General features: G+C 41.8%; 1 protein-coding gene across 3 annotated transcripts in view; it reads right to left on the bottom strand.

Moving 5' to 3' along the window:
• Window positions 1-547: 547 nt before the first annotated feature.
• The window catches only part of NME8 (NME/NM23 family member 8), a 150313-nt gene continuing 125854 nt past the window's right edge, over window positions 548-25006 (bottom strand). For all 3 annotated transcript variants that reach the window (XM_075586638.1, XM_075586639.1, XM_075586637.1), the window contains one exon: window positions 548-1488. The gene's annotated coding sequence lies outside the window, so the exon portion shown is untranslated. The remainder of the gene's footprint in view (window positions 1489-25006) is intronic.

Genomic DNA, 25006 nt, shown 5'->3' with positions numbered 1-25006 from the left:
TTCTCGCTATACACCATCCCTACTCTTGCGTTTTTCTCTCTACAACTTTTGTTTAAAGCCCTCTCCCGCCTTAAACCTTTCTTACTGACTGCCCCACACCTCTGGAATGCCTTTTCCCTCAATATCAGACTAGCAGCCTCTCTATCCACCTTTAAGACCCATCTTAAAACAGACCTCTTAAAAGAGACCGCATATGAGTAGTTCCGTGGGTGATACTTTACACCTCATACATCGACCTTGGCCCCCTGCAGACACACTTACCAGAACACCTTCCTACTGTCTCTATACGTTCTTCCTACATACCAATTAGATTGTAAGCTCTTCGGGGCAGGGACTCTTTTTACTAAATGTCACTTTTATGTCTGAAGCACTTCTTCCCATTATGTGTTATTTGTATTATTTGTTATTTTTGAGATTATGTCACATGTATTAGTGATGTGAAGCGCTATGTACATTAATGGCACTATATAAATAAAGATATACATATACAAACAAAACCACCTACAGTATGCAATCACCAGATTTTACAAGGGGAACAAAACAAATATTTGTCATCAAACCTTTAACTTTTATTTTTAAATATTTGATAAAACAGCACAAAAGTTTTTTGTTTTTTAAATATATAACCTTATAAGAAACAGCTGCTACAGTAATAAAAAAACAACCATTTCCTAATACTGGGTACAGTTTCTGTTATGTACGGTATGTCTTTCAAGTGTAAATATTATGTTCCCTTAAATAATATGTTTTGATTGACAAGTTTCAAACAAGAACCACAAGGCAAGAGCAAATATTAAGACAGGAAGTTACATCAGTCTTTTTTGTACTTATAGCTACTGTAGTAATGACACTTAGGGGCCTATGCAGAGAGCAGCGCTATTTCGAAATTCGCCATTTTTTGGAGAAAATCGCGCAGAAAACAGCATAAAATGGCGATTTCCGAAAAACACGCCAATTTTTCTTTTCTATTTGTAAAACTCGCCTCGCGGCTGGCGAGAACCTCAATCTCGCCAGTTTTAAAAATATCCTAATGCAGAGAGGCGCGAACGGCATCTAGCGGCTGTTCGCACCAATAAAATGGCGCGATTGTCTCCTTTTTGCCTCGCCAGAAAAAATTGGCAAGAAGCTGCCGCTCGCGGCCATTGCAAAGGGAAAAAAAAGGCGCGAATTTGTTTGTACACGTTTCTGAAGCGCGCATCTCGCCAATTTAAACTCGCCACACGCATCCATGTTAAACATAGCAGAATTCGCACTTTTCTGCATATGGAGAATAAAACTCTCCAAAAAAGCTACTTTTTAATAAATTCGCCATTTTTCAAATTCGCTGCTCTCTGCATAGGCCCCATAACCTCTACATAATAAACCCTCAAAAGAAGTAACAGAATTCATAAATGAAGAGTATCCCCTCGGCATGAACTTCTAGTTGAAGTTGCTTATGAAGAACTCTAGCAAGAACAGGATCTGACGCGCATTTCCAACGATACTGCCCTGCAAGGGTTAAAACAAAGAAAAAAGATAGAGAAAAGGTAAATTAATGTCCAAAGGTAGGCTTTTCTTCCTACCCCCATAATTATGTAATCAAAATGTATTTATACTGCTGCGGCAGCCTTTATTCTAACAAATCACCGGTTTTTCCCTGGCTTGTACCTGGAATGCGACGCTCTTCACCTGGCACATGCCGCGTTCGTTTTGCGTTCCCAGCAACGGGTCATGCCCGGCTGACGCGCGGTTGATGGGTTTATTGATAATGGTTCGGATTTAATAGGCTGCAATGCTTTAGCGTGTCCGCCAGATGGCAGATATTCATGAATTGTAATGCGCATGCGCTTCAGTAATGTGTCGGCTTGCAGGTGTTTCGTTTAAAAAAGATACTGTACCACAGTGTGCTATTGTAACTTGGCCTTGAGACTGAAGGAAGAGGTTGCAAAAATGTATCAATTTAGGCTTTTCATATTAAAGAAAGACAAAGACCAGTTTCGCTTACAGTATTCTCCAGGGACCAGCCAGCCATGAGTGTTCAAGTGCAGCCCGCTTTCCAAAAACCCGACAGAAGTTACGCGTATTTGATATGGGCCGCGATTAATGCAACAGAGGATAAGATGGCAACAGTTGTTCAAATTTATCAGTATTTTATCGAAAACTATGACTTTTACAAATTTTTGCCAGCTCCTCATACGTGGAAGCGTGCAATAAGGAAAAGGTTATGTAGCGACCCCTGTTTTCATCGTATTGAGCCACAATTTGTTGGAGGGTATTGGTGTGTATCACCAGATTTTTGCGGTATCTATGATCATAAAGGCGGCAAAAGGCGAAGGGTCATGTTAAAACCAACTAAGAAACGACAGTCGCTGCCAAGCAATGCACCAGCACCGGCTTCCAATGACGGTTCCGCCGTCAGTGACAACCCTGAGCCTGAGGCTGAGCCGGATTTCGCGTGCAGTTTTGATGAAGCTAGCATGTACCTAAGCGATTTCCAGCCTCACCAGCTGACTAAAGGTGGACTAGTCCCGCTGCAAACTATCGACGTGGATGATCAAGAACACTGGACTGGCAGTGGACCGGCGCCGGCGCCAGCTGAATGGGAAATACTATGGTGAGTATTGTTGCCGTATTATTTTCTGTGTTTTTTTTATTTTGACAATACTGTATAAATATCGGTGCGATTCCAAAGTCAAGCGATTCTCCTGTAAGCAATATTATTGGCTGAGCGGCTTCTACAGTACTGTACTGCAGATACTGAACAATTGGTGGAACGCTAGGCACATGCGCATGTGAACAGGAGAAAATTATTGGTGGGGCTGGCTGGGTACTTCTTTAGGGGGCTGAGCATTACTGTACATAAAAACTTTTCTTTCTGTTTTTCCTCAGAAAAGAAAACGACTAATGGGGGGATTTCGATGGATAATATCGCGTTGTGTGACAATGCCTGCACATTGCTGAATCGGATTTAAAACCCCACGTCTACAGTTTTTTTGCCCTTGTTCCGGTCGTACAGTATACTGTGTAAAAAAAACGAAAAATAAAACTATGCATTTATTCTACATGTACAGTATCATTTACATTGTGTGTGTTCTACAGTATACAGTGCCAGGTTCCTAACATCTATGGGCAAAATGAATTTTATTTCTAGGTGCCCTAGAACAGAAGTTCCCACGCCAATTGGCCGTGAACTTGACCGAGGCCCTAGTTCCCACGCCAATTGCGCGATTACCCTGACTCCGTTCTGTTGCCACGAGAGGGTTGCAATTTGCCATGCAATCCTGCCGGAACTAGGACTACATGGTGACCGAATCTGAGCCCTCTAGGTTGAACAGAACCGGAGTTATGGGTTCCAGGTTTCTGCTCATTCTGACTTAGCCGTTTCAAAGCAGCGCGGCTTTCTCCGCCATTACGGTCAATGATAGGACTCTCCTCGTCGGCGTGACCCTTTCTCGTCGCCATTACTGGTCGGACCCTGTTGGGGTCAAGTGAGGGGGTTCCTAACATCTAGGGGCAAAATGAATTTTATTTCTAGGTGCCCTAGAACAGAAGTTCCCACGCCAAGTGCCCTAGTTCCCACGCCAATTGCGCGATCATTGCTCTTTTTTTTGACAATGTTGCCGATCTTGCAGCTTTGCGGTCTGGCAGTAAAAAAACAGTGCAGTAAGCCTCGACATTTGTTACACTGTCAAAGGAGCAAATGGAAACAATGTAAGACAATTCAACATGTTCTTTAATTGGTGGAGTCAGTACAAAAACATTTATTTACAATTACTGTACAATGTTGAAACATTTTAAGTGCACAGCAATTCAAAACATCGACAGTACAGTCCTAGAGGGCAGCAAACAGGGCAGGTTTTCAGGGCAACCTTGAAAACCGTGCCTGTTTTCGGCCGGCCCCCAGGGACTGGAGTCGTGCATGTCCTGTGTAAAAAAGCACACAACAACATCTCCTTTGTTTAAGTACAGCAGGTACTGTAGGGCAAAACATGTACAGTATAATACAGTTCAGCACAACAGTGTGGTCTCACTGAAAGTCCTCCACATTGTCCATCCATGGCCTATGCCTTGCATGGTGCAAAATGCCATTAATGCAGTCTCTAATGCCTTTCATTACAGGATCTGTAATTGGATAAAAGCGCCGCATTTCATCCCGAATGTTTTTCCTTAAATTGACAGGAAGTGCCTTTTTTACGCGATTCCCATCGTAGTTCACTTTGAAGGCCCAGTCGCAATACAAAGAGTAGGGAACATGGTGCTTAAATATGAACAAGGCATACTTGTGGGGTGCACCAGCACTCATCACCCTATACTTCTCCCTGAGCTTCAGTGGCAAATCGCACAGGGTGATGTCGGGCACCGTTTCGATGCGAGCGGGTGTGTGTCTTTTGGGAGCGGGTGTGCTTGAGGCGACGGGCGATGATAGGTTGTCTGGGAGGAAGCTTTCCTCCAGTCGTGGTCGCCGTGTTGTCTCCTGGCGTGGTCTTGACGGGGTTGTCATGTCCTTCTCAACGGCATACATGTACACTACATCTTCTGGTGGAGGGGGTGCGCTTGGTGATGGAAGGGGGTCGAAGGTCCCATTCATCACATCCATGTCACCCCCCTGCTCCGGCGTCGGGGAAACAGGGGCATTAGCACCGAGCAAATAATGTATGCCCGCTATGTCAGCCTCTATCTTCTCCATCCGTCGATCCATCCGTTGATCCATTTGTAGCATCCGTTGCTCCACATTTAACATTGTCTCCAGAAGCAGATCTATCTTTGCCAGCACAATATAATTCCCGGGGAGATCCACACTTATCCCATTCAGCATCCGGTCTAACGAGCGGCTTCTTGTGCATGGCGTCTGGACATCTGGGGGGATGGGTGCAACGGAGGATGAGATGGGGGTTCCATGGACAGAAGCGGCATCGACATCGAGGAAGAGTGGAGGAGGTGACCTGTGGATACCCGATAGAGGAGAAGCGGCAGCGTCGTCGAAGAGGGATGGAGAAAGTGACCTTTGGATTTCCGGGCGAGAAGCAGAGTCGTCCAAGAGCAAAGGAGACAGTGACATGTGGATTTCAGAGGCGGCAGCGTCGTCGGATGGAACCGGAGAAGATGGGGGTGGAGAAGACGGGCTGAAGATTTCCGGGACAGCTACAGCAGAGTCGTTGAAGCATATGTGAGGAAGTGGTCTGCGGGTTCGATGGGTTGGCTGCCATTCGTTTTGCTTCGAGAGTATATCACCGTATATCTTCTTCACATAATGAGACTTACGTCTAAGAAAACCCTTAGCCTTTGGGGCCAGCAGAAGGTTTTCTTTATTGGCCTTAGCCTGTCGCTTTGGCCTTGGAATGGAAACGGCTGCCGCCTTTCGCTTTTTCAGCTTGACAGGCACAGCAGAGGCGAGTGGGCACGGCAGAGGCGAGTGGGTTCCTGCGTCCATAGAATCGGGGTTGCTCCATGGAAGAGAGTTGGCACAATGCAGTATCTGGACAAGGGCAAGTTCAGCTAAAGATCATGGAGTGGTGGGCTATGCAAAGTGTGTAACCTTTTATGCATGGCGACCAGGTACAGGTGTTGAAAGTGGGCGCACTCTAATGTGAGTCATTACCGTATAAATACACCATCCATTTTGTGTATTGACTGCACATAGAATACACATCGACTAAACATCGAATATACATTCTTGTGTTTGTATTTCTTTCTACTCGCAGCAATGCCTGTTAAAAAGATTTCAAAGGAGCTCAGCATGCGAATTAAGGAGATGTACACGAGCGGACACCGAATTGCTGATATCCAACGCTGGTTAGCTGCTTCTGGCCTCGTTGTGCCACCAACCACCGTGTGCTATCATGCATACGGAAAAAACAGAGAATGCAAAAGGGCACCAAGGGTAACTAACGCGTAAGTACAGTATATTTATAAAACTTAACAAAAAAATATAGAAAACTGTACGTACTGTACTGATCATACAGTACAGTACATCTACAGTACAGTTCTGTATCTACTGTAATACTGTTGTTATTTCTGTTGATTTATATTACAACATAGTTTGTATATTTATATTTATAGTGGAACAGTATACATTTTTTGTATATTTCTATTTATCGTACAACGGTATATATAGGATGTATATTTATATTTATATGACAACAGTATATATATTTTGTATATTTATATTTATAGTACAACAGTATACATTTTTTGTATATTTCTATTTATCGTACAACAGTATATATTTTTGGTATATTTATATTACAACATTATATTTATATACATTTTATATTGCTGCATATTAATAAAACAATATATTTTCTTTACATTGTAGGGAGACAACTCTTCTGGTGGACAAAATAAGTGAGGAGAATGATGAGAGGAGTGCATTAAGGGTTAAAAACACTCTGCTGGAAAAGCACAATCTGACTGTATCCGAGAGCAGCATAAAGAAGATGAGACGCAGCATTGGATGGAAATATGGACGTGTGAGGTTAGTACTGGAAAGTACAGGAGGTAAAAGTGTTGTTTAGGAAACTGTACTGTACCGCTAAAATAATTTATTCCTTGTCATTACAGAGCGTACCCCATGATACGGGACGCAAACAAAATCAAAAGGGTGGTCCAGGCCCAGGCATGGATCGACAGTGGGGAGACTTTCCAGGATTGCATCTTCACTGATGAGTCTACTGTGTCGCTGGAGAGATTTGCAAGCTTTGCATTCCACAAAAAAGGCCGCTTATCTTTAAAGCCGCGGCCAAAACACCCTGTGAAGCTGCATGTGTGGAGTGCCATCTCTAGGCGTGGACCGGGTTGCATTGTCATCTTTGAAGGTAAAATTTATCAAATATAATGTCGCCTAATGCACTGTACTTTACTAGTGTTGCCTTACTGTATGCACTGTACTGTACTATTGTGCAGTTTTTTGAGCATTTTTCTTTTCTTGCTATAGGAATCATGAATAAAGCTTTCTTCCAAGACAACATTGTGCCCGAGTGCAATACATCACACGCGAGTTCCCCAATGGTCACCGCTTCTACCAGGACAACGATCCGAAGCACACCGCGTCAACGGCGCATATCCTTGAGCGCGGCATCAACTGGGTGAAGACGCCAGCGGAGTAAGTGCAGTAGACCGTGTCCCATTTTTGTTCCCCACTGTTTTTAGCTCTTAAACCAATTGTCCTTTTTTTCCAATGACAGATCGCCAGACTTCAATCCGATCGAAATGGTCTGGCATCAGCTGAAGGACCATATCCGGAAAGTGGCGAAACCCTCCAAAAAGGACGAGTTGTTGAAAGGCATAATGAGTTTTTGGAACGATGTACTCACCGTGGAACGCTGCAATAAATATATAGACCATATTGCCACTGTGTTGCCCATTGTCATTGCGCGTAATGGGCAAGCATCAGGAAAGTAGTACTGTGCTGTAGTATTGTAAGTACAGTATGATACAGGTAAGTATGGCACAGATTTTTTCTTTCCAGATAGTCAGAGTATACAGTAGTTAGTTTTTTCTTTACAGAGAGAGCAGCACCAGCCATCAGGTTACAGTACATAGAATTTAACAGTAGTCAGAGTATACAGTAGATACAGTATACAGTAGACTACTGCACCGACACACTTTATTCGAGCAAATACCCAGTATGTACCTGGCAGATACCTGGAATGCGCCGCTCCTCACCTCTGACAAGCCCCGTTGCGTTTGCCTTCCCAGCCTGGGTTCATGCCTGGCTGACGGGCGGCTGATCTGTTAAATGATAATGATTAGGATTTAATAGGCTGCAATGCTTCGCTTGTCTACCAGATGGCATAAATTCATGAATTGTAATGCAGTATATATATATATACTGTGCAGTATTGCAGCCAGCGGGAATAAAATGCTTCAATCCCTGTCTGGAAAATACCTCAATGCACTCGGGCAGAAAACAGTCACAAACCTCAATACACCCGGGTATACCCGAATTCGTGGGACTAGCCAAGCTCGAATAAAGTGTGTCGCCTGTGTAGTTTGACAGTACTACAGTAACTGCCTACTAACTGCTCAATTTTTTTCTTTCCAGAGAAAGCAGCACCAGCCACCTACAGTAGTTCTACACATCACACAATGCCATAATACAGTACGCACATACAGTACAGTACAGTACAGTAACTGCACTAATTTTTTGTTTTCTTGTCGTTTCAGGAAAAAACGGGTGGCCTGGGAGGAGGTGGGTTTTTGTGTCCAGTCTCATCTGTTTGTACAGTAAAATGTACAGTATATAAACAGCAGTAATGATGTACACAAAACCTCTCCTCTCTCAATGAACTACTGTACTGTAGACAGAATGAGGAAAAGATAAAGACGGGAAAAATAATATTACTATACAGTATATACAGTATACAGTATATATATTATACATTACATTACAGTATATATTATTAAATAATATTCTTATAAATGTGCATTATTCATGTTTCCCCATGTTTTACAAATGTTTTCTAAATGGTTATCCAATTTCAATCTGCCAGAAGAATTTAATTAAGGCTGCAGTATGTATTATTCATGATTATTTTTATATTTGTATTTTTTGGGTCCTGCCAAAATAAAATAAATATTTATTCACTTTCCTGCTAATCATAATCATTGACAACAACCACCCCCCCCCCGACAGTATAAGAATGAATGACAAAACAACATGAATCAGTTAATGTTTTTTTTACTCTCAATTCTCACAATGCTGTGCACATCAGATTTACATTTACAATTACATTTCAAATTCGAGAGGGGATTTTCCAAAAGCCTCTAAGGGTTGGGGGGGGGGGGGGGGGGGATGGTGTGATTACACGTAGGTGCACTGAGCTTTGTCGCTCGGCTATTGGCGGATTAAGAACACAATGGCAATATTCAGAAGATTAACGAGTCTGTGGAGAGAGGGGGTTGGTAGGGTAGGGTGACTCATGCGCTGTAAGCAGTAAGCTCCCATCTCTAAAAGGCTTAAGTGTTGTTTGTCTAGTTGTGTCTGTTTGTTTTGTCTGTTTATGTCAGCCAGTTGCAATTATGTCTGTATAAATTGTTTAACTGTGTTACACTAAATATTTCTTTTTTCATTGCATGTTCTACTTCCACTGCATCAAGTCATATCTGAATATCCCAAGATACAGAGACTGTTGATTTCCTTGGAACTGGAACTATTTCTACTGGATATCCAGGATTCCATTATTTTTGGACTCATTAGGCGCCGGTATCTCTTTTGTTTATTTGCTGTTTATTCTGATTGTACTGTCAGGTTACCACCAGGCTGCCTTGCAACCATAGGGCTCACCCTTAGAGTAGGGTCAATTGTTTGTAATCCCCATTAGCGCTATTATACATCACTCCCCTTTCCCATCTTGTATTTTTGTATATATTGATGTAAGCTGCTTTCTGTATTAATTAATATTATTTATTATTTGCACATTTATCATTTTGCTCTAGAATGAGCTCTCTATTTTCCTTTAGAGCACGTAGGAGTGCTAATGTGGATCATATTTTTAATGACCCAAATTCCATACATACCACAGAGAATGGTAAGGGAGATTTTCATCCAATATTGACACAGTTGGAACAGGCTCTCACCATTGAAAGTAAACAGTGGTGGGAGGTAACCACACTGAGTAAATATTTGGAGAATCACCGCATTCCAAGAGGTTTAAGGGTGTCAAAGTCACCAACTTCTGATAAGGAGAACACTGCTTTCATGAAGGAATGGAACGAGACTTTGGACTCATGTTCATTTTCCTTGATGAAATTATTGATCTATTACCGTAAAAAGTCTTTAATTTTGTTAGATCAGCAGATATCAGATTTAGAGAATCAATTATAACCATTCAAAGATAGCAATGAGCTACTTTTACTGGAACCTACTATCAAAAAAAGACTAGACCAAATGGAACTAGAGATAGTCCAAACCAAACAAAGGAAATTTTTCAGAGATAAAACAGATTATGACACAGGATGTCAACGTACATGGAATAAGAAATTAAAAGAACATTCTAACACTAACACTAAAAGTAATAGAACAACAGAACATAGACAAGTTCCGTCAATGCAAGAAAACAAAAACACAAGGACACATAAGGCCAAAACAGCTTTTAGAAATAATGCTACTGTTTTACAAACATCTAGCAGTAACATTCTAGTCCCAAGCCAAACAATTCAAGTTCCATTACCTACACACAACAAAAACCTTTATCTTCAACAAAAGAAAGCCAAAGAACGGTATGATCTAATAACAAAGACACAACAAGTGCCTATTGTTATGAGTAATAAATATACTGTCTTAACGGTTATAGAGTCAGGAAGTGAGACAGATAGTGTCTCATATACACCCCTACCTACCCCTGCTAACAAACCCAATTTTTCTTTTTTAGAGTGGAGGAAGGAGAGGGACCACATTTTCCCAGAGGTAGAAATCATCAAACCTCATGTGGACCCTATCCGACCCCTAAACTTCAAGAAAAGAAAAACAGGGCCAGAGGAAGGAGAGGAGGTATTGGTAGATCTAGACTAAGCAGGCGCAAACAAGAATCTAATATCTTTAATATTAGCCAGCATACTTTGAGTAATGTGGAAAGACGTGCCCTAGGGAAAGGACTCACCTTTGCTCCAGTATGCGGACCTAATAGTTTTAACCTGTATATAAATGTCCACAAATTTGCAAGAAAACTGGCCTTAAAAAAGTATTTTATTAAGGATGCCATTTCCAGTCAAATCGGTACCAATCAAGAGGTGATAATAGATTCACCAGCATCTAGTAGCTTAAAAAAGAAATCTACCTTTTATCCCAAATTTGCTCAAGGGCACTTAGTAAGTTCATTTGTCGACATGGTCACTAAGGATCTGGAGGATTCCAGTCGATCATTTAAAATCAAAGATGACAATTTGAACATAAAAGAAAAAGAAGCCTTACAGAAATTAGAGTCCAATGAATTGTTGGTCATTAAACCTGCGGACAAGGGGGGAGGTATAGTGGTTATGGATAGATCTTATTATTTAGCTGAGTCCAAAAGATTGTTGGACGACAGGGCCACCTACCTCCCCCTCTGTAACGTTCCCCTTGACCAATACAAAAAAGACCTAGAAGCTCTGCTTAGCACTGGCTTGGAAAATAAAGCTATTACTGAGGAGGAGTTAGCCTACTTATCTATACCACATCCACGCACACCCTTATTTTATTTTATACCCAAAATACACAAACACCTCACAGCACCACCGGGTAGACCTATTATTTCTGGTATATCATCTTTAACTTCTAATTTATCACAATACATTGATTATTATTTACAGCCTCACGTGGTTCAGAGTAAATCCTATTTGAGAGACATGACCCATGTTCTTCAAATTCTTCAAGATCTAGAGTGGCAGCCAAATTATATGTTGGTGACAGCAGACGTTAAGTCATTTAAAGTGAGGTTTTTAAGTGATAAAAACAGTTAGACTACAGTTAATATATATATAGTTAATATACTCACTTTCTTCATGCAAGACCAATAACCAATAACCTCAGCTGATATGACATGGATCTAATTGCATTCTCTTCACAGGTATGTTCCTGATGTTGAAACCCTCTGTATAAGACTGAATCTGGCCTTGTTGAATTGATATATAAGTATGTTCCTGATGTTGAAACTCTCTGTATAAGACTGAATCTGGCCTTGTTGAATTGATATATAAGTATGTTCCTGATGTTGAAACCCTCTGTATAAGACTGAATCTGGCCTTGTTGAATTGATATATAAGTATGTTCCTGATGTTGAAACCCTCTGTATAAGACTGAATCTGGCCTTGTTGAATTGATATATAAGTTAGTATGTTTGAATGTAAAAAGTTTTTTTTTTTTTTTTTTCCTCTTAACTCTGTGCTGTTAATTGACCAAATGGAACAAGCTGACTGATTGGGGAGGGGGAGGGTCATGTGACTTTTTTTTTGTGTATAATACTAACACCTTCGCTGCATTGGGCAGGAACTGCATTAGGCAGTGAGGCATTTAAAGTGAGGTTTTTAAGTGATAAAAACAGTTAGATTACAGTTTGACTAGAGGTGACTGGGGACTGCTTCTTTCTGCAAACTCTTTAACTCAAGACAACAAACGGTAAGCTATTCAGATCACACTATGATCCCATGCTTGTTAGCCTGCATAGTTTAACCCCCCACCCCTTTACAACTTCTTTCACTGCAGCCTCTCCCAAAACTGACTGCACAAAACACTGAAACCCTGAATTGACCCTAGCATTGCAATGCAGCAAAACACTTGACAAGGTACAGGCCCACCCCTGCTGTTTAGTCTGCACACACTCACTCTGCTCACAACAGCTCCTTGCAGCACTGCCTACCTCTGGCATCATGAACCTGCTATGTCTTCTAACTTTTTTCTTTCTCCTGGCCTCATGGAGATGTTACTCCCTCTATCCACTACAAACTCCTCCATCCTGGTCCACACCCAACATCACCATACACCCTGGACTACTCAAAAGCCTTGCACTATCTACTGAATGTTGGTGGAGAACTCTAAAAACCAGCACACCAACCACCGCACACTCAAATGGAAAACACCACAAATTTACAACTTGCAAACAACTACCCAAATTTCTACTCATACTATTACTCTCTCTAGCAGGTGATGTTGAAACTAACCCAGGTCCTCCCATTTCAGCTCTGTCCCATGCCCCTGAGAATTCCACCTTTAAATTCCAAAAAGGGCTATCTGTCGCCCATATAAACATCCGGAGCCTGCTGCCCAAACTGGATGAACTAAGGGCATGGTGCCTTATGCATAAACCCAAAGCCATCGTTCTTACAGAAACATGGCTATCCTCTAAAACCCCTGATGCAAATATCGCCATTCAGGGATACTCCATTTTTAGGAGAGATAGGTCAAAGAGAGGAGGAGGGGTGTTATTTTATATTGCAGACACCTTACAATTTACACTGTTACATTGCCCACCAAGTCCACCCTCTTTTGAAATTCTAGTTGGCAAAATCTGCCTCCCCTTTTCTAAGCCCATCTTGCTTGCTGGCATCTACCGCCCCCCTAAAGCCCCTCTACAATCCTTGACTGATATCACCCAATTTCTTGCCTCCATTTCCTCTCTGAATGAGAAGAGTGAGCTGCTAGTTCTAGGGGATTTCAACTTCAATTGGCTTGACCCTAAAAACCACAAAATCCAGATACAACTCAAGTCACTTAACCTATCGCAACTCATTTCCCAACCCACACGAATAAACCTGAAGTCGCATAACCATTCCTTGCTAGACTGGATTCTCTCCTCAAACCCCAGCAGAATCCAATCCTCTGGCATCCTTCCTGATATTTTCAGTGACCATGCAATAGTGTACTGTGTAAGGAAAATTAAACCGCCCCATTCAAGCCCTAAAGTTCTCCTCACTAGAACATTTAAAAACTTTAACCCACAACAGTTTCTGGATGACCTTACCAACTGCCCATGGCACAGAATCGATTTAATTCCCGACCCTGATTCTGCGCTCGACTATTTCCAATCCAAGTTCTTAAAACTCTGCGATACCCATGCTCCACTACGCAGAATAAGGGTACGGGGTGCCCACCTTCCATGGGTTACACCTGACCTTATAGCACTCTACCAGTTCAGGGATGCCTTGTGGAAAAGCTACAAAGTAACTGGCACTACCAAGGATCTCAATCACTACAGATGCCTGCGGAACGTGTGCACAAGGCAAACAAGGTATGCAAAAGCACAATATTACTCTGACAATCTCCACCAAAATACATCAAACCCAGGTAACTTCTGGAAGGTTATCAACAATATATTCCAGGCTCCTAACCATCAACAACCAAGTAATATCACTAAGGGGGATATTACTCTGACAAACCCCACTGACATTGCAAATGCATTCAATGATTACATTGTGGGGTGTGCCACTAACTTATTAGCGAAACGCAGCACAAACCCCAAACATGAATCTTATCCTGGGAGTATCCCTACAGTCCCAACCCCTCCCAACACTGCCCACAATTTTCAATTTAGCCCAGTATCTGAAGAGGAGATTACACAAGCGCTCCTCAAACTAAAACTAAGCAGCCAATGTGGACCCGACTTACTACAATCTAGGTTCCTACGACTTGGTGCCCCAGCCATTGCCAAACCAATTGCGTCCATAGTCAACTCTATCCTGTCTGCAGGCCATATCCCTAAGACCTGGAAAACTGCCAGAGTTGTCCCAATCTTCAAAAGTGGGGACAAAAACACTGTCTCAAACTACAGGCCAATCTCACTTCTCCCAATTCTATCCAAAGTTATGGAAAAATGTGTCCACTCCCAATTAAGCGATTTCTACACCAAGACAAATTTCCCTAGCCAATTCCAGTCTGGGTTTCGTCCCAAACACTCCACCGTAACTACCCTGCTAAAAGTTTGCAATGAAATCCAGTGTGGAATGGAACGGGGACAACTCACTGGTGCAGTATTCCTAGATTTTGCAAAGGCTTTTGACACAGTTGATCATGTTATCCTGCTTAACAAACTCCAGAGCTCTGGAATAGGGAAACATGCTTTAAACTGGTTTCAGTCCTACCTATCAGGAAGATCCCAACATGTGTCCATCTCAGGCTCTAACTCCAACCCCCTGGATATCACCTGTGGTGTACCGCAAGGCTCTGTTCTGGGGCCCCTACTCTTCTCAGTGTTCATTAATGATCTTCCCACAGCTTGTAAGGAAGCCTCAATACACATGTATGCAGATGACACAATCATGTATGCACACAGCCATAGCCTCTCTGACCTTCAACACATACTTCAGTCTGACTTTTTGAGACTCGAAAACTGGATTTCCCAAAACAAACTATTTTTAAACACTGACAAGACTGTAACAATGGTATTTGGGACCAAGACTAAATTTGTAAAGCTTCCAGGGACTGAGCTCCTGATTAGAACCAACGCTACCACCACCCTAACACCTGTCACTAGTTTTAAATACCTGGGCTTATGGTTTAACTCCCACTTAACATTCGGGATGCACATTGATACCCTGACAACCCAGACCTATGCCAAACTAGGGGTACTTTACAGGAACAAATCCTCCCTAAGTCTCCTGGTCAGAAAGCGTATTGCACAGCAGATGCTAATGCCAATTATTGACTATGGAGACATACTATATGGCTCGGCTCCTCAAACCCACCTTAGCAAACTTGACACCCTCTACAATTCAATTTGTCGTTTTGTTCTCCAATGCAACTACAACACACATCACTGCGAAATGCTCAAAGAACTAGATTGGTCATCACTAGAGTCTAGGCGCAAAGTTCACCTTTCCTGTCTCACCCTCAAATACTTTCTGGGCAAGCTACCCAGCTACCTGAACAAGCTCCTCACCCCTACCACATGCAGTACCTGTCACCTGAGATCAGACTCCAAAAGACTATTCATGGTCCCAAGACTCAACAAAGTATCCGGACGTTCCTCCTCCTTCCGTGCACCCCAAAACTGGAACAACCTACCAGAGACTCTCATATCCACCACCAGCTTAAGTTCTTTCAAATCTAAGGCTGTCTCACACTTTAATCTGGTCTGTAACTGTTTCATACGCTCATAATATATATTTTCTTTAACTGTGCATGCAATGTCTTGTATATAATGTATACCTTGTTCATTTATGTAACTGTATTTGTAACCATGTATTATTTTGTTTTACTCTGTGCCCAGGACATACTTGAAAACGAGAGGTAACTCTCAATGTATTACTTCCTGGTAAAATATTTTATAAATAAATAAATAAAATAAACTGTATACTATTATAGATCATCAAATGGGCTGCAGGGCCGTGTCTCAAAAACTGGATTCTACTGACTTATTGATATCTGCTAAGAAAAAATTTTTGGTTGATAGTATTCTGTTTATTTTAACACATAATTATTTCACTTTTAACTCACAGTTTTATAATCAGGTTTGTGGAACCGCAATGGGCACCAGGTTTGCCCCAAGTTATGCAAACCTCTTTATGGACAGTTGGGAAGAAGGGTCCATTTGGAACAACTGTCCATATGGGGCAGACCTGGTGCTCTGGAAACGTTACATAGATGACGTACTTTTCATCTGGTCCGGCGGTGACACAAAATTACAACACTTCTTCACTTATTTAAACAATAATGACAAAAATCTTCAGTTCCCTTTTAATCACAGCACAGAGCACATTGATTTTTTAGACTTACACATTTATGTCACTAATAACACTCTTCATACTAGAACATTTTTCAAGCCAGTGCAGGCAAATACTTACCTTAGAGCTGACAGTTCGCACGATCCATCATGGATCAGGAATATACCTAGGGGTCAGTTCCTCCGCCTGAGACGCAATTGCTCTGATATCAGGGATTTTGAGTCTCAGGCTGAGGACCTGAAGTGTAAATTTCTTAATAGGAATTACCCTGAGCATCTTTTGGATGAGGCTATAAATCAGGTTACTAATTGGAGAAGAGAAGATCTTCTTGTATATAAGAAAAAAGATTTGAAAAATAGTTTTTCAGAGAAGGTACCGTTTATTACGCAATATAATGGCATGGCACCTAAGATTAAAAAAATAATTAATAAACATTGGCCGATTCTAATGAGGGACACTGTTCTAGCAAGAATTTTACCTCCAAAACCACAAATTATTTTCACTAGGGCATCAAATTTAAAAACTAGAATCGCCCCAAACTGTCCACTAATCCAACAAAAAGAGAATAGAGCTATGATAGACAAAGGTTTTTTTAAGTGTTCCAAGTGTACGGCATGTATGTACAGTAATAATGTAAAAAGTTTTAAATCAAACGTCACTAAAAAGGAATATCCTATCAAGTCACATATTGACTGTCATATGTGTTATGTCATATATCTACTCCAGTGTCCTTGTGGCCTGCAGTATGTGGGAAGGACAGGAAGAACGTATCAAAGGAGAGTGTATGAACACATATACAACATTAAAAGAGGATTGATCACCCATAGCGTATCCCACCACTTCCTCACACATCACAACAAAAATCCTAGCGGTCTCAAGTGTCAGGCCATTGAGACAATCCCTGCTAGCACAAGAGGTGGTGATAGATTACAAAAATGCAGTATGCGTGAGGCATACTGGATATATGAGTTAAAAACTTTATCCCCTAGAGGGTTAAATATTGACTTTGAGCTAGGAGTGTTCCTATAAACATCAGGTGAAAGTTTTTTATTCAGCACTTTATCTTTTTATGTTCCCACTATGGGTTTTTTTTTTATATTTTTTACTGTGTACTGACAAATATCATTGGTATAATATACATTGCCAAATAGTCACTATTTTTATTCATTGTTTTTATGTTATGTTAAATGTTGTGTTAGGTTATTTTCATGTATGCAAAGCTGAATCAAATGGCAGTGATTTAATATGCTAAACGGACTACACCCATGATTGCACTGATTGACAGACCAATCAGAGCAAAGTTTGAGGGTATATAAACCAGCATCACTGCCATCACTTCATATCCCCTGAGGAAGTGTGTTTAGACGCACAAAATGCGTAGGGCATTTTTTATCTATATATAGGACATTTGGTGGCTTATATTTACAAGCAGTACAAGTGCTGAGTGCATTCTTCCAACGACTGTGGGGCAAGGAGGTGCAGATCACCGTTTCCTGTATCTTCCACTGGAGATTGCCAGGTTCTGACGTCACATCCGGCACGTCATTTCCGGTCCGCCACGAGGACGGCGTCACTTCCGGTTTTTGCCAGTAGAGAGACGCAGAAGGAATACAAGGCGTTTGAGGCACCCAGCGGATCCCCCACACGCGGTCACCAGCCCCCATTGGTGCTATGCGAATTACCATCAGCCGTCCTGTGAGTGTTATCTAGGTTTTAACCCACCGGAGCGGTCTGTTAGCCATTTGTCCTTTTTATCATCTAGTTTAATAAATAACTTTTATCATTAGCTTTGCTTAAGTGTTGTTTGTCTAGTTGTGTCTGTTTGTTTTGTCTGTTTATGTCAGCCAGTTGCAATTATGTCTGTATAAATTGTTTAACTGTGTTGCACTAAATATTTCTTTTTTCATTGCATGTTCTACTTCCACTGCATCAAGTCATATCTGAATACCCCAAGATACAGAGACTGTTGATTTCCTTGGAACTGGAACTATTTCTACTGGATATCCAGGATTCCATTATTTTTGGACTCATTAGGCGCCGGTATCCCTTTTGTTTATTTGTAAACCATACTGACTGACAAATGTTTTCACACATGTACTGCAGCAGTAAACCATACACCTGTTGATGTTTTGAATTGCTGTGCACTTAAAATGTTTCAACATTGTACAGTATTTGTAAATAAATGTTTTTGTACTGACTCCACCAATAAAAGAACATGTTGATTTGTCTAACATTGTTTTCATTTGCTCCTTTGACAGTGTAACAAATGTCGAGGCTTACTGCACTGTTTTTTTACTGCCAGACCGCAAAGCTGCAAGATCGGCAACATTGTCAAAAAAAAGAGCAATGATCGCGCAATTGGCGTGGGAACTAGGGCAATTGGCGTGGGAACTTCTGTTCTAGGGCACCTAGAAATAAAATTCATTTTGCCCCTAGATGTTAGGAACCCTCACTTGACCCCAACAGGGTCCGACCAGTAATGGTGACGAGAAAGGGTCACGCCGGCGAGGAGGGTCCTATCATTGACCGTAATGGCGGAGAAAGCCGCGCTGCTTTGAAACGGCTAAGTCAGAATGAGCAGAAACCTGGAACCCATAACTCCGGTTCTGTTCAACCTAGAGGGCTCAGATTCGGTCACCATGTAGTCCTAGTTCCGGCAGGATTGCATGGCAAATAGCGACCCTCTCGTGGCAACAGAATGGAGTCAGGGTAATCGCGCAATTGGCGTGGGAACTAGAGCCTCGATCAAGTTCATGGCCAATTGGCGTGGGAACTTCTGTTCTAGGGCACCTAGAAATAAAATTCATTTTGCCCCTAGATGTTAGGAACCCCCTCACTTGACCCCAACAGGGTCCGACCAGTAATGGCGACGAGAAAGGGTCACGCCGGCGAGGAAGGTCCTATCATTGACCGTAATGGCGGAGAAAGCCGTTTCAAACCAGCGCGGCTAAGTCAGAATGAGCAGAAACCTGGAACCCAAATCCTATGTTAGCGGCGAATGAAAAATAAGGTGGAGGAAGGGCAGAAGGGTAGACCAAAAAAGAGTATGTATCCCAAATAAATTCTAGGCTACTGTAGCTCTTTACCCTCTAACAGGGCAGGTAAGTATATGTAATGATACAGTGTATGGTTTCTAACAACAGCTCGCAAACGCCCCCATGAGTTTTTACACGGCATTGCAGTATTGCAGACAGTGAGAATAAAATGCTTAAATCACGGGCGCGAAAATAACGCAATTCACTCCGGCCGAATCTGAAATTCGCGGAGCTAGCCGAGTTAGAATAAAGGATGTCGCCACTGTATGTTACCCCCAGGTCAGAGAGGGAATTAAAAACAAAAAAAAGACTAATGATAAATTAGTTTAGAATTTTTTTCCAAAATGATTTAAAAATATTTATTTTTATCTTATGGACCCCTTGAGTAACCTATTGACTTACAAAGTACATCATGAGGGTCGACACACTGGAGGCCCTTAAGATGGACCCTCTACACCATTGCTTGTTTTCTAGGGTAGATTGCATTTAGCGCTACATGATCTGAACGGAAGGGTAGGACTCTTGCCTTCATGTCACCGCGATGACAGATCGATCACGTGATCACTCAGGTGATATAATACAAAATATAAAAAGATATCTCCACAGTGTAAACGCACAAAACTAATTCAAAAAAATAACTTCTAAAAGTGGACAGCACCTTTCATACGGCAGCTTGAGGCAGTGGCTGGTTACAGAACAAGTACCTGAATATTAAGCTTAGGATACAGCATACACTGTAGTGTGGCATACGTTTCCTAGGGTGCTCGTCAAACTTAAGAAATGTCTTGATCTTTCTTAAATTTGACACAAAACTGCTATACTGGCCATCTCAACTGTGTTTTTTTTTTTTTACAGCTAAGATGAAAAAAAAATGACAACGCTAAAAGGCACATGTTAAGCCAAAAGACTGCAAAATAAACTTTTTTCTGTTATTCTATTTCATACTACTGAGTTATGTGCAAAAAATAGGAAATGTACCTTCCTACAGTATGTTCCTACTTCTTCAAGTTCTCTATGGCAGTCAATAGGCTAACTCCTCCATCCAGCTGTGGTAGGAGAAGACTTTTAAGACCACTATAAAAAGGGACGTCACAAATCCCAAGTTAGTTATCCTCTGTCAAAGCCTTCTTCAAAGGAAGCACAAACATATTAATAAGGAAAATATAAAAAGACACAAGGGAGGGAAGTACCCTGCGATAGACTTGAAGAAAAATAAATATTGGAAGTTAAATATCCTATTTTCTTCTGGTGGTCATTAATTGGATGTTGGAATAACTGCTTTAAGCACCTTCCTTCCGAATCTCACATCTGCAGATGATTGAACATCGAACCGGTAATGCTTACCAAATGTGTGTAAAGAAGACCAGGTTGCAGCTTTCCATATTTCCGGCACAGAAAATGTGGAATGATACTCATTACTATTTTATTGGAAAGAACGGTTCAAAAAAAGCTAAAGCATGGAGTTCTCCAACTCTTCGCGCTGTGGTGATTTCTGTTAGAAAACAACCTTAATGGGCAGTAACTTAATAGAATGCTCACAAATTGGTTCAAAAGTTTGTGAAACAAGTTGCTCTAGGACTAAATTGAGGTCCCATGGACGAAGCAGGATTTTAATTGTCTGTCTAATTCTAGAAATGGCTCCATAAATTTAACAATCAGCATCAAGGGCAATGTGTTTATGAACGAAAGTCCCCGTGCAGAAAGTTGAACCTTCAAAGAGGCTGGTTCTATCCTTTCTGAAATCCCCGCTGAAGGAAGTCCAATATATTGGGGAGTATGACGGTCCTCCAGATTCAATAAAAGGCTCTAAATGTCACTTGATTCCTTGAACGTGTAAGTGTTAATATGACTTTATTGGGGAAACCTTTCTCAAGTTCCATGCCGTCGACCTCAGGAATTGGGGATTGCGAAAACAAACCAATAATGCCGGGAATGCTGGGAGAATCCAAGGCTCTTCTATTGACAAACATCTTAAATCCACAAACCACGTTAATCTGTGACAATACGGTGCAGAACTCGAGACCTGTCTCTCTTGATCTTGTTCATTATACGCTGCAGAAGATGGAAATCCAAAGCGATCGAGAAGGGATCCCCAGCTATGTATTCTGGGCCATGTCATTCTGACACATACATCTGTACTTTTTTGTTGAGTGCTGATATCATCAGATCGAACTCCGGTTGGCCCCATTTCTGCATTAACTGATTAAAAGCCTGTTGGTTTGGTTCCCATTGTCCTGGGTGTATGGTGTACCTGCTAAGAAAGTCAGCTTTGTCATTTGTCTATCCAAATGTAAATGCAGAGATGCATGAAACGCCCTCTTCCGCCTACTGCAGGATTCTGGGGGCTTCTTTGAGAGTACTCTGACTCATTTTTCCTCCTTGCCAGTTTATATACACTACTTCCATAGCAATGTCAGACAGAACTCTCAATGGGGAACATCTCAGTGTGGTCTGAAAACCTTAAATGGCATAAAATATGGCGCAAACCTCCAGAACTTGTTTGCTTTACCAGCGTGAAACATGTCGGTGGAAGTGTTTTACCTCCGTTTCTAGCATGATTCAATAAATTGGAATTTTTTCATGTAAGTGACCCTCTTGCTCTTCATTACGCCTGGTGGTGCGTCACAGCATCATTTTGCTTTTTCTCAATGTTCCAGTATTTTGTGGATTCGCAGGCCTGATGAACCCTGCAAGTGACTGAACATATCTACTCCCTTGTTCATAGGATTCTCGGTACAGCAGCTCGTGAGTCTTCTTTTGAGTATTTACTCATTACAATCGGCTAAGTTTGCAAACTATTAGAGTTATAGAGGAAATCTTGAATGTCATTCATTTTTTGTGCCTGGCTACTGCATATTCTCATAGAGAAACAGCCAGCTAGTCATCCTCACTTAATAAGTAGATCAAAAATGTATATGCAGTTTATGGACACTGTAACAGGTGCTCACCGCAGACTAGACTGGACGGGACTGCGAAGCCGAGGTGGGGATATATATACACCGACCTGGGGCCACGAAGTAGCGTCTGGAATGCAGATGCGTGGTCGTGGTTTGCTGGGTCTGCGTTGGAGAGGTGAGAGTAGTAGGGGTTACGTAGCCAAGGTCGAGCGCAAGAGAAGGCAGTGTAGTGGTATTCGTAGCAGAGTTTGAGAGCAGGAGACAGGTTGGGGGAAAAAACCCTCCTTTTTTGCTTTTTGTATGTGTTTTGCCCCCTTGAGCCCCAGATCCTTTAAAAAGATTTCTATATCGTCATAACTTTGTGGACCATGAAGGTGGATAGTGACACCAGGCCTTCTCGTGTGTTGAACATGACTCCCAAAAATCAAATGACTTGAGCTGGTACAAGACTACTCTTTTTAAAATTGATGATCCACCCATGGTCTTCCAACACCTCGTGCACTATATGCACATGATACACCTCGTGCTCTATATACACATGATGTATGGCAACTTGATCTGACAGAGCTTTGATCAGATCAGCCAGTCATTAAAGTATGGAACCACGAAATTGCCTTTTTGCTGTAGCAATGCAGCCACTACTGCCCTGACCTGGTGAAGGTTCTGGGTATTGTGGCCAGTCCAAAAGGAAGTGCCGGAAACTGGTAGTGCTGGCTGTACACACAAAACCACAGGAATTTGTGATGTGACTCCTTTATTGGAATATGGAGATAAGTGTCTTTTAAATCTATTGAGGCTAGAAATGCTCCATTTTACATCACTGCTTTGACAGCCCTAAAGAACTCCACCTTGAAGTGCTGGATGTTGAGAAAGGCATAGATTTTTTAGATTTAGAATTGCTCTGAATCCTCCGGATGTTTTTGGCACTAGAAACAGGACCAAATAGAATCCCTTGCATCTCTGAAAAAGTGGAACCGGCTGAATTGCTGTATTAGTCAACAGATCTATAATCGCCTGTTATAAGGCTAGATTCTTTTTGGGATTGTTTGAGCTGTGATTCCTTGAAGTGATGACCTGGTATTTTCAGGAACACCAAGGAATGCCCCATGGCTATAATTTGCACAACTCAGGAGTCTGTTGTAGTTTGGATCCAACGATCCAGAAATTCTAACAGTCTGCCGCCGACCAGGAGTCGACTTCTGCACCAGCACCTCACAGGGATCTTGCTTCTTGATGGTCCCCCGGCTAGTAAATTGTCCAGGGAAACCCCCCAAGGGCTACTGTTTATGTGGATCACAACAATTATAGGCCCTGTCTGGCTTATAGGATCCTTCCTCCTGGAATCCCTGCCTTGGATGCCTGACAAATTAAGAAAATTGTAATCTTTTCTGCTAGGGTACAGAGTGACCTTTTCCTCCTGTCATTTTTTAGAAGTAATCTAGGGGCTCCCAGAAGATTTAAGCACCCCCGTATGATAGAGTGGTCTATTTGTGGATGAGCCATCTGCTGCCCAAGGCTTGAGCCATAGTGTTCTCCTTGCAGCTATTGTGTATGCCAAAGATCCTGCTACAAGCCGAATATCAATCAAAGCATTGCAAAATTATTTCAATAATTTCTGTCTGTATGTTCCAGCTTCAATTTTATCTTCCAGATTAGATATCCATATTCTGATGGTCTTTGAAACACAGGTCATTGCTGTTGCTGGTTTCACTGTTGCCACAACAGATATATATTGTTTGCGCAACCTTCTATTTGAGGAAATTATCATATTCTACACCATCTTGGCGATTGCTGTATCCACCTTTGGGGTTATTCCCCAGCTACTGCAATCCTCTTTACTGAAGGGGTACATTTCCACAAATGTTCTAGTCATCACTGTTCTCTTGTCCAATGATGCCCATTCCATCCTCACAATGTCCTTGGAAGAACTGTGAAAAGGAAAAGTTCTACTCAACTACTTGAGGCCTAAAAAATCTGGGCCAGGACCCCCAGCTGCTCTCTGGAGTTCTCAATATTTAACATATATTTTTTTATGAGCTTGCCTATGGAATCTGTCCTGAAGGATCCCGCGTTCACTTGGGTCTTCTCTTCTTCGGATAAAGGATATTATCATAGATCTGAAACTCTTGTCTATTCTGAATAATTGATTAGGCTATCAGCCTGCGAATCTAATGAAGTCTGTGATCTGGGCCTTTTCAAAGACCCCTTATACTGTGTTTTATGAAAAGACTGCATAAGCAAAGTCTCTTCATCCAGTAAATTAAATTCATTATTTGTGCAGACTTTTGCTGCAATCTGCACAAAATCTCATGGGGTAGGTATCTGGTATTTTAACATCAAAGTATACAAAGCATTTTGTTTTTGAGACTGCTTTTCTAGGCTTCACAACCTGAGCTTCTTGCTGAGGCTGCTTGGCTTTCTGGTCTCCTATAACAGCCTGCGGAGCTACATGCTGCTAATAATATACTGTACTATTCACTAAGGAACACGGAAAAAAACAAAAAAAAACCCCTATTTAAATAAGTGGCACCCAAATCCAGATTTTCCCTGGTGGGGACACTTCAGAAGTGTACCGGAGGCTAGGAGACTGTTTGGCGGCAAAAAACGTTCTGTGTCAGATGCGCTGTGTCGTAATGTCACTGTGTTCCTCCAAACTCATGCAGGCCGACAAGACCGCTCCAAGGGGAAGACGTCTTCCAGCGATGAGGACAGTGCTGGTTATGGCTCCTGCTGGATCATCCCAGCAGCTAGAAAGTGGAAGGTCATGAGGTAAGGCAAAAGTTGGGAAACCCCCTGCTTGCTTCGATCAGGACAGCATGATAGCAGCCCGTTTAGAGAAATAAAAATACTTTCCAAAGAAACTGCAGCTCCCTGCAGACGTCAATCACTCAGCTTAGGTAAGACAAGAATAACTGACCTGGGATGGGTGACGCCACCTTTTATAGCGGTCTTTAAAAAAAA

This window comes from Ascaphus truei, chromosome 2, assembly GCF_040206685.1.
Source record: "Ascaphus truei isolate aAscTru1 chromosome 2, aAscTru1.hap1, whole genome shotgun sequence".
Lineage (NCBI taxonomy): Eukaryota > Metazoa > Chordata > Amphibia > Anura > Ascaphidae > Ascaphus > Ascaphus truei.
The sequence above is the reverse complement of the archived record's forward strand: the minus strand, read 5'-3'. Positions and strand labels throughout refer to the sequence as shown.